Source organism: Panthera leo, chromosome A1 (genome assembly GCF_018350215.1).
Source record: "Panthera leo isolate Ple1 chromosome A1, P.leo_Ple1_pat1.1, whole genome shotgun sequence".
NCBI classification, from domain to species: Eukaryota; Metazoa; Chordata; class Mammalia; order Carnivora; family Felidae; genus Panthera; species Panthera leo.
The window spans coordinates 115,796,518-115,813,214 of record NC_056679.1 but is presented as its reverse complement, the minus strand read 5'-3'; positions in this window follow the sequence as shown (position 1 = coordinate 115,813,214).

Genomic DNA, 16,697 nt, shown 5'->3' with positions numbered 1-16,697 from the left:
GAGAGAGAGCGCGGGCGGTGGCAATTAGGAAGAAAATTGGATTTTTCAGCGTCCAGAGGCAGCTGGGATCTGCGGTGTGCGGCGCAGCCACCACCCCCTTTCCCAACACACATAGGCACCCAGCTCCAGCCAGGCGGGGACTCCCCAGGAGGAGTGGAGGATGGGGGGGACAAGGGACCTCCTTTAGGAAGGTAGGAAATGTAGAACCAATCGATGGCAGAAAGAACCTGGTCGGTTCTGAGGCCGGGCCCTGCAGAGCCCCTCAGTGACAGCAGCTTTCCTGACCTAAAAGCCAGAACCAAGATCCTATTTCCTCGGCGGTAGACATCACCAAAGTCACGTGCCCATGTCACCTGGAGCTGCTAATCGTGGCCACCTCCATCTGGCAGTTCAGATCAGATCTGGGAGGGGGCTCTGGATCCCTGCTCTGTCTCCCTGTGCGCGGAGAACAGTGGGAACAGAGCCCCGCATCACTGCCTCCTCACCACACCCTCTGCCCATCCCTTAGCTCCCTGAGTGGGAGGGGGGGTATGAAAGTACAATCACCTCCCCTTCCGCTCTATCATTTACCTTCCATCCAGGCCTGCGGGGTTGGGGTGGGAGTGCGGGGGAGGAGTGTCTTGTACCCACACTACAGATGAGGAGGCTGAGTTAGGGTGACTTTCTGCTCTGAAGCTGCCCTGGGTCCCCAACATCCTCAGGATTACTGCCAAGTTTCTTCAGTTCTGCCCTTTCCAGTCTAGCCCCCCTGCTCATCCTCCCCACCTCCAGAAATACTCACTATGCACTGTTCCTTCAGGCCTCCAGGCTTTGTACATTCCTGAAATGTGCCTCCTGTCCCCAGCCCTCATGTGGTAAACTTCTATTCATTCTTCTGTTCTTCTCAATCCAACTATTTATCCCTCTAGGAAAAGAGAGTGCTCCTCTGTGCAAGAACTGTGCTCTCACCGGCCTCCCTCACCAGAACGGGCACTCGCTGTGGGACTTTTACATCTATCTCTCCAGTGTCAGTGCACACCCAGCCCAAGCAGGTACAGGAAACTATCTGGAAGGCTCTAAGGACTCAGGGCCCTGCCTCCACACTCCCCACAACTCCCAACACCCGATCCCAGATCTGAGGTTGAGGGGTCGAGGGCAGACCTTTGGTGAAGACCCTTGCTGGGTGGCACCTTCACAATCCAGAAGCCTGTGTTTATTTAGTTCAGAACAGAAGCATATATTAGGTATACCACCGTTTGCTCAGAACATTCTCAGGTCTGATATACTTAGAGTTGTGAAGACCCAGCACTATTTGGGAGAGAAAAATCTATTTCTCTGTGTCTCAGGAATGGTGGTAGGAGAACACTCTCTCCAGAACCAAAGACTAAACACGCATTTTCTTAGGGGGAGAAGGGGCTTTCCATCCTCTGCCGGGAATGTCTGGCAGACACCCACCCTCCAAGTCTTTGGCTGATGGTGATAATAAAAATCCAATTTATACTGCATTTTACTTTCAAAATACCCTTTGCTGCATTCACTCACTGACTCCTCAGGGACAAGCCAAAAGAAATTTGTTAACCCCATTTTACAGATGAAGGAGCAGACTTGGGGAAGGTGGCAGGTGACTTGCCCAAGGCCAAGGGCTGTAAGCAAGGGAGGTGGCTGTGAGTCTGTGGAGGATGATTCTGGTCCTCACCCAGGCCACTGTGGAATCACTGCCTCCCCACACAGGCGGCAGGAGTCTCTAAAACCTTCACTCCCATGCTTCCCCAAGGCCCAGGTGGGATGGAGTAGGGCACAAAGCTGGGGCAGGGACTCTCCCAGGGGAAGACCCTCCTTCTGTGAGCTCTGGATCTATAAGCCTGGTTCAAATCTCAACCATGCAGGTCACCAGCTACAGAAGCTTGGGCAGGTCACTGTAGCTCTCTGTGCCTCAGTTTGCATTTCTGTGAAGTGAACTCTATCTAACCTTGTAGGGCTAGTTATGCTGATGAACCAAGAATGTGGCCTGGCCTGGCAGATAGTAAGTGCTCAATAAATGTGAGTTGCATTTGTTTTATCACGTTCACCTTCTCACTAATCTCTTGTGGAGGAGGTGGGGGAAGCTGATAGCTTCCCCATTTCCCAGGGGAAGAAACCGAGTGGGCTGAGCTTCCAGCAAGCAGAAGACATCATCAGATAAATTACCCTGAAGGCCACCTGAGAGTCTGTGCCTCCCTGTCAAGAACTCCCCATTGCTCCGTGCCCATGGAACACAGCACAAACGCCCAGCCAGAAGAATTCTCTCTATTCCTAAAGCACTGCTGGTTCCTGCCTCCCAGCCTTTGCCCAAGCAGGTCCCTCTGCCTAGAATGCCATTTCCCTACTGGTTCCACACATTTGTTACCGAAATCTTTCAAAGCTCCGCCTAAAGGCCACGCCCTGTAGGAAGCCACCCTCAACCTCCAGCCCACGAATCGCTCCGGTGCCTCGCTGGACCCGGCCACTGGTCCAGAGCACTCCGGTCCAGCCAACGAGCACCTCGTCACCCCACGCGGTTTTCTGACACCCCCGCCCCAATCACGGGTTGGGCGGGGCCTCTTCAGTCTGACCCTAGGCGCTGGGGCGGGACACACGGTGGGTGCCGCGACCTCGGGGGAGCACAGCCTGGCCCCCACCCCACTCCCTCCAGCGCCGCGGCCCGGTCTTTGATCCGGCCGCCTCCGCGCCCCAAACCTGATTGGCATCGAATTACGCCGCGCGGCGGAGGGAGATAATGGCGGGAGGCGCGGCAGACATGAAAGGGGGGGGCGCAGCGGCAGTCCGGGCCGTTGTTAATGACCCAATAAAAAGGAAGAGGGGGGAGAAATAACCCTCCCTTCCATCCCCGCCCCCAAGACAGCGGCCGGTGCACACAAAGCCGCCGCCGACTCGGAAATTACCGCGGCTCAGCCCAGCGCAGCGTGACTGGAGGGGGGGGTGGGCTCACCTGGCGGGGAGCGGGAGGGAGGGCACACAGTCACAGCCACACACACAGTCACGCAGACGTGCACACATACTGATCCTGTCTTTAATAGTTTTATATTTTTTCATCATGGATTTTTTTTTTGCATTGATTGTGATTTTTGAAAAATACTACACTAAAATAATTTCCCTGGTTACCAAGAAATTTTGTACCCACCCTAGTCCCAGTTCTGAAACACAGTCACAGACAGCACTGTTCTGTGACACGCACACACTGTGCCTCATCTACACGGATACAGGTAAGACAGTCACACACAGATACAGACACATGGTCACATTGTCACACCTAAAGTCACCTGCAGAAACCAACGGGGAGCCACATGGACACACACCCAGCAGGGCCTACAGAGATGCTCACATAGAGACATACCCAAAAGCTGGTACAGAGACAGATAACACAAATACACACACACACACACACACACACACAAAATGAAGAGGAAATTCACAGAAATATACAAACACATGACACAAGCCATGCAGAGACACACTGATATACACTGACATCTACAGACAAATACAAACATGCAAAGATACACAGAGACAAGCACAAATCCACACAGCATCCCAAACACTCACACACACAAATAGACTTAGGTCACATTAAGCACACACAGTGACACACACATCCTAGCACAAATCCCCAAGTCAACAGAGTCTCTGAGACGCACCCTGTGCCCTCAAGGCCACCCATCTCACACCTTCGCTCGCATGTGTTCAAATGTGTTCCAGTGAGTTCAGGAGGGCCAGGGGCTGGGTTGATCCATAGCCCAGATGAAGTGGGGTCATTGGACCACAGAAGGGGGAGAACATGGCAGTGGGGGAAGGGGTGGGAGTGCAGCTGCCTTGAATTCATGAGGCTGGGGCAGATGGTTTAAACTGTCAGAATATCAGTGTTATTCATCTCTAAAATGGGGTTCAACTCCTCTCCAAGGGATTGTGTATGTCAATAGGCAATAGGAAAGTACTAAATGTTGAATGCCATTACCATGTGGACTCCTTTAGGGGCAGCCCAGACTCTCCACTGCATATCTCCCCAACACATACACACACACACACACGCACGCACGCACGCACACACACACACACACGCACGCACACACACACCGGTCTTGGCTCCCAATCACTTTAACTGCCAGGTTAGGTCCCTCTTAAATCTAATTTGAGTCCCTCATGCTGTAAGCTAACTTCATTTCTGAGAACAGGAGGACTAGCCCCTCCAAGGAGCCTCTCCTGCTCCAAAACCCAGCACCCTGAGTACTAGGGGTCTTGGGAGCCAGATAAGTCTTCATCATAAAGCCAGGATCTGGGTCAGGCGTCCTTTACTCTGTTGTCTGATTTCAAACCCCAGTTCTGCCGTGAACCAGGTATATAACTTGGACAAGGACTTTGCCTCTCTGAGTCTTGGGTGCTCTCACTGTCAAGTGAGTTAACAGCATCAGCATCCAACACACGAGTCTGTGGGATGAAATAGCTCTCGGGCTGAGCTAATAGGCCAAGGTAAAGCTGCTAGTCCATGTTGGATTCAGAGGTGAGGGGTCAGGGTTCATACTCCCCTCCACACACCAGGACAAAAGCCCTCCCTGCAGCTTCTTCTTAGGTGGACAAGGGGACTTTATGAGCCAAACCTCAAGGTCTAATTAATGCGATTAATCACAGGCCCAGCCACACAGGCCATGGGGACAGCTGGCAGGGAGGGTGACAGTCAGCTCAGTTACCCAAAAGGACAAAGAAGCAGGAAACAAGATTCTCAGTGGTCTCTCCCTCTCCCATCACCCCGAACCAGGCTCCCCCAGCCCCTGATAAGCAAAGCCCACCCCTGCACCCAGCTCACTGGGGAAGTCCCTTCTCATGTCTAAATCCAGTTTCTCCTGCTGTAGCTCAGGAAACACATGGGATCTGCAGTCCAGGTCCTGGCTGTCCCTAAACAGGCAGGTTAGAAAGGATGTGGTAGGGCTTCTGGTAGCTGGGCTGTGTAACGCTGGGTTTGGTGGTGGTGGTGGTGGTGGTGGTGGTAGGCAAAACCTCTCAGAGCTCAGAGTTTGGCCCAGGAGTAAGGCAAGAATAAAGAAAAGAACTGGTGGCTAGGAGGGAAGCCCTCCTTCTCCTTCTAAGGGGCCTGTGTGTGTGACCCAGGGTGAGGAGGATTGGTTGCAGTGGAGGGGGTGGGGGGTGGCCGAAGGATCTGACCAGGGCTGCAGCAGGAGGGGGCAGCCCACTAGGGCAGGGGCGCTGCTGCGTTATAAATCACCCTCGACTCAATTAGAGCCTGTGAAAGGTTGTGCACACCCAGCAGAAAGCGCCGGGCTTGGCGGACAGCCAGCTCCCTGCAGGGGGTGGGGGCGAGAGAGCTGGTGTGTGCCTATGTGTGTGTAGGTGTGTGCATGTGCCATACTGTGCAGACACGCTTGTGTGTCTCTATGTACCTGTTTGTGCCTGTCTGTTCCATGTATGCATGTGTACAGTGGTGAGCGCATATGCCTGTGAATTCCTATGTGTGCAACATGCTTGCATATCCTTGTGTGCTTGTTGCTGAGTGTCTGTACATACCCGTTTGTACCTATTTGTGCTGTGTGTACACGTGTGTGTGTGTCAGTGGGATGTCCTCAAGCCCATGTGCACTTGAGCATGAGCATGTGCATAGTTGTGTCTCTCGACCACTTTGCTGCTGTGCCTATCCCCTTGCCTGTGTGCACCCGGGTGTGAATGCATATGTTTGTGACTGTTTTGTGGTTGGCCTGATGAGTTGAGCTGGATGTGGGGTTGGTGGTGGAGGGATGTTCTGGCATGGGGGAGTGCCCTATGTATTGATGGGGGTGGGAAATGGATAGATAGAATTATGGGCAGGTAGAGAGAAAGAGCCAAACCAGGCCAGTAGGGAGAGGCTGTGGCAGACAGGGGAACCAAGCTTGTAGGAGAGTGGGAGTCTGCACAGTTCAGGGGACCGGCAAAGACCAACAACCTACAACCTACAACCCTGAAGAGAGAGGCTGGACACCAGCCATGCCATAGTGGGGCTGCCCTAGTTTGGCCAAGGAGCAACCTGAAGTTCCCTCCTCCAGCCCTCTGTAATAACTAATGGTGATAAATAGTCACCATGGACTGAGCTCTGTGCTAGAGTCTACAGCCAGATACCTCACTGAACCCTCACAGACGCATTATGAAATAGACACACTATTGAACATGGGTTTCTACTAGAATTCCCACTTTTCAGACATGGAAACTGAGGCTCATTGACTTGTTCACAGCCAATAAGTAGTAGAGCCAGATTCTGAACCTTGGTGTGCCTAATTCCAAACATCTTACCACACTCATTACTGCCTCTCCCGGGGTTCCCAGTGGTCATATTCTGGGGGGGGGGGGAAAGGGGAGAAGTGAGGCTGTGTGGGTGAGTGAGTATGCTGCCCCATCTACTGAATATGCTCTGAACCAGCACATAACAAATGCCAAAGAAATATCTTACTTGTTGGGGGAAGCAGGGAGCCAAGACATCCTGTTCTGCTCTGAGGCTAAGAGTAGCTGGCAGAGGTGTTGGGGTTGGGGTACCTATAAACCACACCATGGACATTGGCCACCTCTGCCTCCCTCCCAGGGAGGAAGTACTGCCTTGGGCTCTAGAGAGGCTGGGGAGTAGGGGCTGAGGGTTTCCCTGAGCCAGCTTGAGCCCTGCCTCATTTTCGCCCACACAAAGGTGGGACTCCCTGGATGTCTTTCTTGATCAACACTAAGTCTCACTTGTCTCTTCTCTACCCAACCCACAGACAAAGGTTTCCACACACACCTCTCATTCCCCTAGGAACACTTGGGTCCCTGAATCGGGACCCCCATGGGAGAAGTCTGCACAAGTACCCTCAGCCAGGAGCCAATTTGGGACCCCTGACTCAAACAAGTTTCCCTTTACCTACAATTGCATTTCTCTGAGGAGTATGGGGGGTTGAAACCATTAAATCCTGGGCCTCCTTGTATAACCTGGAGAATCAGCCATGGATACAGCCACCAGGCCCCAGATCCGACAGCCTGCCCCCCATGGAGGGTAGAATGCAAACCCACAGTGAGTTCAACTTCTCTCCTGCCCCAGCCTCCTGGGAGACCTCCTCCCTGAACCAAGTTCTGCTTCCATTTACCGACCAGGTGCCAGGAGAGGGAGGTAGACGGGCCTCTCACAGGGCAGCCTCCAGGAGGAAACCTAGCCATGTGCCAGACGTCACCCTGCATCTTCTGCAGGCCCCTGCAGGCAGGCCCCACATCTGGAACCATTTCAGGCAGGAGAAGCATAGGACTGAGCTGCCCCTCCTTTGATGCTGGGGCTGTGGGGAAGGGTCGTGCCCTTTGGGAGGTCGGGGGTCACAATGCATGGATGGCACACCTCCTGAGGATAGGAAAAGGCGGGGGCAGGAATGGGCAAGATGGGGTTGAGGCATTTATGTCATGGTGCTCCAAAATGTAGGATCAGGGGGACTCCAGAAAGACTCCAGAAGATGATGAGCATCTTATTTATTTATTTTTAAGTAAGCTTCATGCCCAATGTGGGGCTTGAGTTCACAACTCTGAGATCAAGAGTTGCATGCTCTACCTATCCTGGAGAAAGGGAAGTGCCAAGCTTTACTCTAGCTGAGCCTCAGTTTCCCCATTAGTAAAACAGGAATATTACAGGATTCTGGGGAGGATTCATGATGAAAGGATGTTTTAGCATGGGCCAGCACAGAAAAAATGCTCAGGACAGGATATTAGCTGCTGTTGTTATTATCATTATTTTGTTTAAAACATAGCTGCTTTTTACCAAAGCTCTCTATCCAGCTGAGGAGACCTGGTGAACATCCCCAAATTAGTCAGGCTATATGGAATCAGGAGTTAGAAGTGGAATGTTAGGAGGGGAGGGTGCTGTAGGCCTGGGCAGTCAGGTAGAACCTCCCAGAGAAAGTGGCATAGGGTTCACCCTTCAGAAATGGGAGAGTCAGGCAAGCTGAAGTGGAATGGAGAGAGTGCCCCAGGGGGCAGATGAGTTTCAGCCAAGCCCAAGAGACAGGACAAGTGGGCCTGATTTTGTGAGAAGCAGAGACAGGACAGATGGGTTGCGGTGGGCATAGGAGCTGGCTTGATGAATGAAGAGGATGGATAGGACCCTAACTTCCACCTCTATGGAAGGACTCTACCCTGATGCCCACCCCATCCACACCTGCTCTGCAACCCAACGTAACCCTTGGGATCTGTAGAGAACCAGTGACACCCACCCTGTTGTATTTCCCCCACCAGGGCTCTCTGAGAAATCAGGTGGCTGCTCTCCCCTCTGTTTATTTATTCCCTTGGTTTTTTTTTTTCCCCTTTTCAGGAGACGATAATTATTCAGATCATCGCGGTGATTTACTCGGCAATCAGAGCCGCTCGATGCAGTGGCCGCGGAGCTGAGACAGACGAGCATCGCCAAGGAGGACGAGGCCGGGGGCTCAGCACGCCCTCCCTCCCAACCCGCCCGGCCTTTGTTCTCTTTGAGGTCTGCACCCAAGCTGCCTGGCAGGCAGTGGAGGCGCCCACCCTAAGGACACAGCAGCAAGCTCTGCGGGGGGTGGAGGGGTCGTCGGAGCCAGTGTGCACATGTGTGTCCTGGGGAGGGAGGTGTGTGGGCTCGTATGTTCCTTAGTGCTGGCTGAGAATGGTGGAGCTCCTGTGTGCATGTTTGGGGTGGGGGGGATAGTTAGGACCATACCACTGCATGAGCACTGAGGTCAGGTGTGTAATCCGAAGGTATGCACCTGTGTGATTACCTGGGGCCTGGGGTACATCTGTCTCTGCAGGCTTGTTCAGAAGTGCAACGGGCAGGTGCCCAAACATTTGTATTTTAGGCACATAGTGGAGAGGGGAGGAGGTTTGGAGTTCCTGTGCTAAAGCTGCCTGAGGTGGTCATGGATGGGACAAGGAATAGGTTCTAGCTTGGTCTTTCTGACGGTGCTAGTGGGGGTAGGGGGGCCAGTGAGCAGCTCATACATGAATGCTGAGTTCTCCTGGGTCAGTGCTGGGGCCTTGGGGGTTATGTGGATACAGGTGTGGCTCTGTTCACAGGCATGTGTACACACGTGTGTACTCGCAGCCCACCCCCCACCCCCACTCCCACTCCCACCCACCGACCGCAGGCTGGCGCGGTGACGGTGACCTCATTACTGCCTCCGCAAAGGCCCCTTCAAATCCCTGCGCCGTCGCATTTGGCTGCTCTAAGTGATGGGAACGGCCTGAGCTTCCTGATCAATCGCTTAAAATTCAGGGTCGGCTTGCTCGCCGGAGAGGGCTGCCTGCCAGCCCCACGCACCGCGCTCTGCCGCCTCCCCCTACACCCCCTCCTTGCTTTAGGGTGGGGGGCTGCGATACTGCCGTATTGGAAAACATCCCCGCGCTGGCTGGGGGGCCCGGTGGGGCCAGCGCTGGAAGCCGTTCCACTCGAGCAGATGGCTGTGAAACTTTGGCGGCGAGATAAATTGGGTCTGACGGCGTGAGGCCGGCTCACAGATGGGCGGGATTCTCACGCCGGCCCCCACGTCCGGCCCGACCGCGGGCAGGGCCGGCGCCGCTCAGAGCCCCCTTTGGGCACCCGCCCGGCCAGCAAAAGCCTTCGGGAGGCCACTCAGCCGCCAATAGCCTCTCTCTGCCGGGAGGTGCCCTCCCGTCACACTCCTTCCGGCCTTAGATCTCCCCAGAGACAAACCCAGAGGGAGGGGCAGCCCCCAGCCCCCGCCTGGTCACCTCCGCCAAGCTGGCAGCTGGGCTTTCCCCCTCCTCTGCCATCCGCAGAGGCCTGAAGCGTGAAGGTTAACAGCTGGGGGGGAGGCTGCGTCTCCCTCCCTCACCCCCTCTCTGCTGCAGCCCCGCCCACCTGCCAACCCTGGGGATGTCGTAAACAGGACTGTGAGGTGTGTGTTGGGGGGGAGGGGGGGCTGAAGGGAGGGAGAAAAGAGAGCCAGACAGACAAAGAGAGAAAGGGAAAATGAGCAAGATGAAAAAGAGACCTAGCCCGAGACCCAGGGACAGAGACAGAGACAGAAATGGAGACTGAGAGGTAGAGATAGACACAGAGACACCCACCGACAGAGAAGGGAGGGAGAGACCTCAGAGCCAGAAAGGAGACATACAAAGAGAATGGGAGGAAGGCGAAGGATAGAACAAGGGGACGAGATACAGGCGGGGACCGCCTCGAGCTGTGCGTGATCGTGGGGGTTGCGGACGAGAGGAGTTGGGGAGCAGGGCGCGGTCCCGGGCTAACCCCGCCCCCACATGAGGGTTTTGACCCAGAACAAGAATGTCGCTCCCTCAGGCCGCGCCCTCCATCCCAAAACCACTTCCCCGCCTCGGTTTCCCCAGAAGTGCCGGTGAAAAGGATGAGGGGGGGAGGCCTGCACAGCCATCACTCTGCCGCAGAGCCCACCCTGTCGAGCCGACTCCGCGGCGCATCAGTCCAGCGGGCAGATATCGATCCGGTCCAGCCAAGCTCGATACCCGCGGCCTGCAGCCCTCTCTGCAGCTGTCCTACAAGGAGGAGGGGGCTCACTCCCCGTGCCGCCCCCGCGGAGATTCTGTGCCAGAATAAACCCCCGAGAGCCCCGCGGGAGCGGCGCCCTCGCCTCCCTCTGTCCTAAGAGGCCCGACTTGGCGGGGCCAGCCTGCCTGCAGCAGGGGGGACGGCCCGGGTGACTAACCCCAGCCCCACCTCCTGCAGGGAGCGAGAGGCCAGAGGAAAAAAAATCTTTGCTGAGTTGATGAAGTTGAAGTTTCGTAAAGGGCGTGAAGGAGACAGCCAATCAGCGAGTCTTCATTTACATAGGCTCTCTGATTGGTTCTCACGGTGCCTCTTTAGAATGTTACTTTGAAACCTTAAGAAAATGATGAGAAAAATCCCACTGATGAGAGAACGAAGCTCAGATTCCTCAGGTTCACGTAGGGCCCCCCCAGGCCAAGCTCTGAGGAGAGGAGGGGAGCTTTGACGAGGTCTCGCCCAGCCCTCAGCATACATGTGACCAACTGGAGGTTGTACGGTCAGAGAGGTGGAGCTCGGCCTGAACCCAGCACCTGGGTTCCACCAGCACCCTTCCCTGTGCCCACCTCCAGATCCCCAGATGTGTGGTGAGGGGTCATTTCAGACTGGAATTGGGAGATAGAAAGGGCCTGGCTTGGCTTGGGAGTGGGAAGCCTGTGGTGCCAAGAGTCTTGTCTGTGACAGGAACAGTGTGGGTCCTGTCACCAAGTTCTGCAGGCCCTCAAATAACGCAGCTTTAAAGGTAGGTCCAGGTGGTTCCCTGGCTGACCCCCAGGCCAGCCTGACCTTGAATCCCAGATAGACACACATGAATACATGGGGGTCCAGTGACAGGCAGAAGCCTCAGAGGCCTAGAGGAGCGGGTTCACTCTGCAGAGAGTGGGACCAGGCCACCGTAGCAACCTTACACTGCCTCTAGTCTACACTCCTGGGCCCAGCAGGTCCTGAGTCACTCTAGGGGAGGGAAAAGCGGTCTGGACTTTGGCAACTACTAGTGGACAACCAGTTTCTGTCCTGAGGCCTTCACTCTGCCCTCCCCCTCAAAAAAGTGTCCCCTGGGATAACCATGTACAAATCCAGCCCAGCTTCCTGGCCCACACCCCTCCCTAGGGCCCAGCACAGATGACTCAGACCTGGGGGGAGGAGAGGGTGTGGGGGGGGGGGGGGAGGGACTAAATCTGTGGCTAAAGCTGAAAAGAAAGTCCCTCCACTGTCTGCCTATGGCAAACTGGGGGACATGTGGGAGAATTCACTCTAGTAGGGCTCTAACCTCTTTTTCTTTCTTTCTTTCCCAGTGACATATCCTGGAGAGCCAGCTCTGTCACTCAACTCCAAATAGCCTTCATCCAGAGCCTGAAGTATATGTGAAGGAGAGGCTGTGCCTGAGTCCTGGGTGTAGCAGCTGTTCCTGTGACAGGTTATGCACCCTGTGGGACATTGGGCAGTAGCAAGTTCCGGTTTACAGAAGACCCAGAGACCCCACAGCCAGTGCACAGACATCTGAGAGGCCACCACCTGCCAAGTCCCAGAGCTCAGCCTGCTGATGTGCCAAACTTACTGTGCGACTTTGGGCACGTCTCACACATCTCTGAGCTTCAAGCTTCTCTACAAGTCTATGCTTTCCTAAACATACCATTCTGAGTGGAGGCAGTGCAGAGAAACCCCAGAAGCAAGGGCAGAGTCCAAGAGGGGCCTGGGAGGGCTTTCTCAAAGTCCCTGCTTGTCCAGGGGTCAAGTGGGACAGGGACAAAATTGCCAAGTCCAACAGTTGTCACCAATTCTCAGAATCTCCTCTCTCCTCCTATCTCCCTGCCCGCCTCATAAATAATAGGAGGAGGCTGGGCTGGGTCTGGGGCAGGAGTGGGGAGCTGTATGTGCTTGCATGCATTTGTGAGTGTGTATGTATACACACGCGGGGAGAGTGTGAGAGCCTCCCCCCATCCCCGCCCCAACCACTGCCACCATTGCTCTCTGAGAAGCTGAGATAATCCCTCGCCATCTGTCTTGTGTTGCTAACCCGCTCAGCCCAGTGGACAGCTGCCCGGCCACAGCTCCACAGAGGAGAGGGTGTGGGGCGCTAGGGGAGCTAGCTAGCTCTCAGGACCTGGCAGCAGACGCACTTGGTCCTCCTGTTCCACTCACTCACCTTACCTGCCTGGCTTTACAGAGGAGAGAAAGTGAGGTCAGACAGGACTTGCTCCATTCCAGACCACGGGAGTAGAGGAATGGAAAATGCGCCCTAGTCTGGGGGCTGGGGACGGACCCTCCCAAAATGTAGGGGGATGGACAGGGTGATCTGCTGACTTAGTTCCTATGAGCCCTCCACATGTACATGTATAGGGACAAGTCAGACTTGTCCCTGCCTTTGGCTTGACACTGCCTTTGGCAGGCCAGGGTCCAGGCCTCCAAATGACCAACTTCCCAGAGCCAGAATGAGAAGACAGGCTCATAGGATATTTGGTGAGTAATGCTTAGTGTGTGGGCCCTGCACCCCAAGTTCTCATGACCCCCGTTGCTTTCATGAGGAAATTGAGGCTCAGAGAAGGAAGTGACTTGTCCAACTCTAGTGAGTGTAGGAGCTTGGACTTGGACACAGGCATCAGGCTCCAGCAGCCCTACTCCTGTAGCCCATTCTATCTGTCCCCTGTAGTCATCAAGTCTGTCACTTGTCTCACCTTCCCTACCTGTAGCTCTGCTCCATGTGGCTCTGAGGTAATGCCAGCCCAAGCCAGGCAATCACATTCCCAGGGGCATGGTCCCAGCCAGTCCAACAGGATGGCAGCCCGGGCCAACCGGGGCCTGAGGAGGGATGAAGCTGTGGGGCTGAGTGTGGCCCCTGCACCAGCCCCTCTCCCTGTCAATCATCTGTCACCCGCCTCTACACACATGCATACTCAAATACAGATGGCATGTGCTCAGCCAGTTACGCAAACAGGTACTCGCACACGAACGAGTAGGTAAAGACAAGCACAGTCACACATACAGTGACACACATACAGTCACACACGTACAAACTCTCTGATACAAACACAAACTCAGACAGCCACCCACATCCTCACACCAACACACAGAAGACCTCACCACCCACAGCAAAGCTCACACACAGACCACCCCCAACCTCCGCACACTGCAGGCTCCTAGTTCCTCAATCCCACTCCCACTGCCCCAGGAGCTCTATCTTGCCACACAGCAGAAAGTAACCTTCAGGAGGGCCAGTGCCTAGGTAGGAGAAGGGGTCCAGCAGATAAAAGTCTGCTCTGTCTTTCCTGCCTATGGGTGGGGGCTCTCCAGCAAGAGTGTCAGTGGACGCCTGCCCCCTCCCGAAAGCCCCTAAGACCTGGAGGGCTGCCATCTGGCCACAGATCTAAGAGAACAGTCCCCTACCTCTCACCTAGGGGCTCTCAGCCCTGAGCCAGGGGGAGGAAAGGGACAGTGGAGGGAAGTGCTTGTCCTCTGAAGGTCTCAAGTCATCAGGAAATGAGATAACACCAGGAACAGTCTGGTAGTCATCTGAGCCCCGCAAGGTAGTGGACCCCCAGGTCCTGTCTGTGATCCAACGACTATATATCCTTCTTCCCAAACCTCTCCTCCCACCCCCGTACCCAACCCTTAAGGGATTCTGGAAATAGGGGGATGATGCTCCCTCCCTCTCTAGGCTGGAATTTGACTCCCAGGTCACTGTGTACTCTTAACCACAGGGACCTCAGCCCTGAGCCTAGTTGATCTGCACCTGAAGAGGCTCCAGATACTGCCATCCTCACCCACACGAGGTGAATCACAACATACAGAGGCTCTCACTCACAAACTCACCCTCACACATCCACGTGCCCTCATATACCCATGTTCACATACTTTCACACTCACACAGGTACACACCACACACTCCATCACACACACTTGCACACTCAAGTGCAACCACACACTATCATTCTCTCATACTCGGCCATATTCACACTCTCGCACCCTGTTACACTCACTGCCACACCTGAACAAGCTGAAGTTCTGGGGCCCTGAGTCAGCAGAGCCCTGGCAGAGGCTCGGAGGCTGGTACTGACAGCCTGGCGTGCAGGGGGAGGGGAGGGGCTGCCACAGAGGCCTGGAGGGTCCTGAATAATTCAGGGTGGTGGCTGCTGTGGTGGCGGGAGCCTGTCAGCTGCAGGGAAAGCTTGGTGGCTGGATTGTTCTGGGAAGACGGCTCCTGGTGTTTTGAGGAGAATCAGCCCTGACTGAGGCCTCAATGAACTCACAGAGGACTTCTCATACCTGCTTTCACTTTTAATCCTCTCCAGGAGCCTCCACAGCAGGTACTGTAGCCCCGTTTCACAGATGAGGAAACTGAGGCTCAGAGGAGCAAGAGATTTACTAAAGGTTGTAAAGCAGGGGTGTCCGGGTTCCCACCCGCATCCCTCTCCCCCACATACACATACTCACACACTCCAGAAAGTTTCCTTTGGTCATTAGAACCAGATGGAGATGAGAGACCCCAACCATCCGAGGATACTCTACAGTGTGCTCTGGGGGTTTGAGTTACGGCCTGCTGAATGAAGGCATTGTCCGGGGGTGGCACACTGTAGTTCAAGGCCATGCCTCTACTGCTTGCACAAGTCACTAGACATCTGAGCCTCAATGTCCTCATCTGCAAGATGAGCACTGAGCATACTGACCTCATGAGATGTTGGTAAGGACTGACTAGAAAAACACATGTAAAGGCGTTAGCATGGGGGCAGGCCTACAGCAAGGGCTCCAAGTTGCATCTAAGACATACAAACCCTCGCCACAAAGAGCCCCCCAGAGTGGTGGTCTGTGTAATCCAGGTTCCCTCTGCCTTGGGCATCTTCCCCTCTCTCCTTTGCTGTCACCACCTTTCTCCTCTTCAAGGCTGAGTACATCTGTCACCTTTCCAGGACGACAGCATGGTCTCCTGCCATATCCTGAATCCCTCGCTGACATTCCCATCCCCCTCCCTGGCACTCAGGTGGCTGGCCTTGTATGCTGAGAGGGGTCCCAGCCTGTCCTAGCTCATGGCCTGCACACAATAGGTACTCAAGTGCTGCCTGCTGAACTGACAGCCCAGCGCTATGTCAGCACACAGCAACCAGCAGCTAGGGTGCTTCCGCAGTTAAAATAAACCTCTGAGGTCATGGGTCTGTTCTCTCTGCAAAAACAAAAATATCCAACTGCTCGTGTCTGGTGAGACCCACAGCAAAAGACCAGACGTGACTGCTTCACCACCCAGAGGCCAAGCATCAGGCTCCCAGCCAGGTCCTGATCTAAAGGGGCACCTGCCCAGGCCCAGGGGTACCAACACCTAGAGGCAGTTGACAAGGGACCCCTGTGCCCAGTGGGAAAGGCGGGCACTCAGTCCCCAGAGCCCTGAGCTCTGAGATTATGGAGCATTCTCCATATTTGATTCAAAATAAAAACCACAGTAAACCATAGACCCAAAACTTATACGTCGGCTGAAATTAAAATAGCTTCTTGCTACGTTTTCTGGTTTCAATATTCTGGATCAGCTCATGGAAGCTGAATCAGGCGATTTGTCTGTCCCTCCTGTTTTGTTTCTGTTGTTGCCCCTGCTTTACTGGGATCTCAGCACACGCTCTGTCTCCCCTCGGGAGCAGAGGCTGGCCAGGTCTGGGGGGTCCCCTGGCCCTGCACTCATGAGGCTGATCCCTCCAGGAGCCTGCCAGTACCCCCTGGCCCCTCCCTCTTCCGGGGAACCTTGCGGCTGGGCCCGTGCCTGCGGCGAGTCTCACCCCAGTATTATTTTAGTCGCAGACAGACACGAGGCAGATGGTGACAACATCCCTTCCCCGCTCCCCACTGACGAGCTGTTGCAGCCCTGAAGCCTGAGGGTTCTTCTCCCTCAGGAATATTTCAATCCTGACTTGGTGGCTAAATGTGGCTGCTCTTGTGAGACGCGGGCACATCTGCTCCTCCTCCTCCCTACCCACTACCCATTTCCTGGGACTGAGTAGAGAGCCCTAGGGAGGCCCTGTCAACTTCCAGCTCTGCCCAATCCCCCTAGCTGCCCTACTGTGCACCAGGCATCAGGCCATAAGCACTGTACCACTGAGAGGGACAATCATTATGCCCACTTCACAGATAAGGAAGCTGAGGCTCAGAGTGAAGCATCCCAGGTCCTATAGCCAGTGAGGAGGCATTCCCTTGGGTCCCAATGCGTCCTAGAAACACA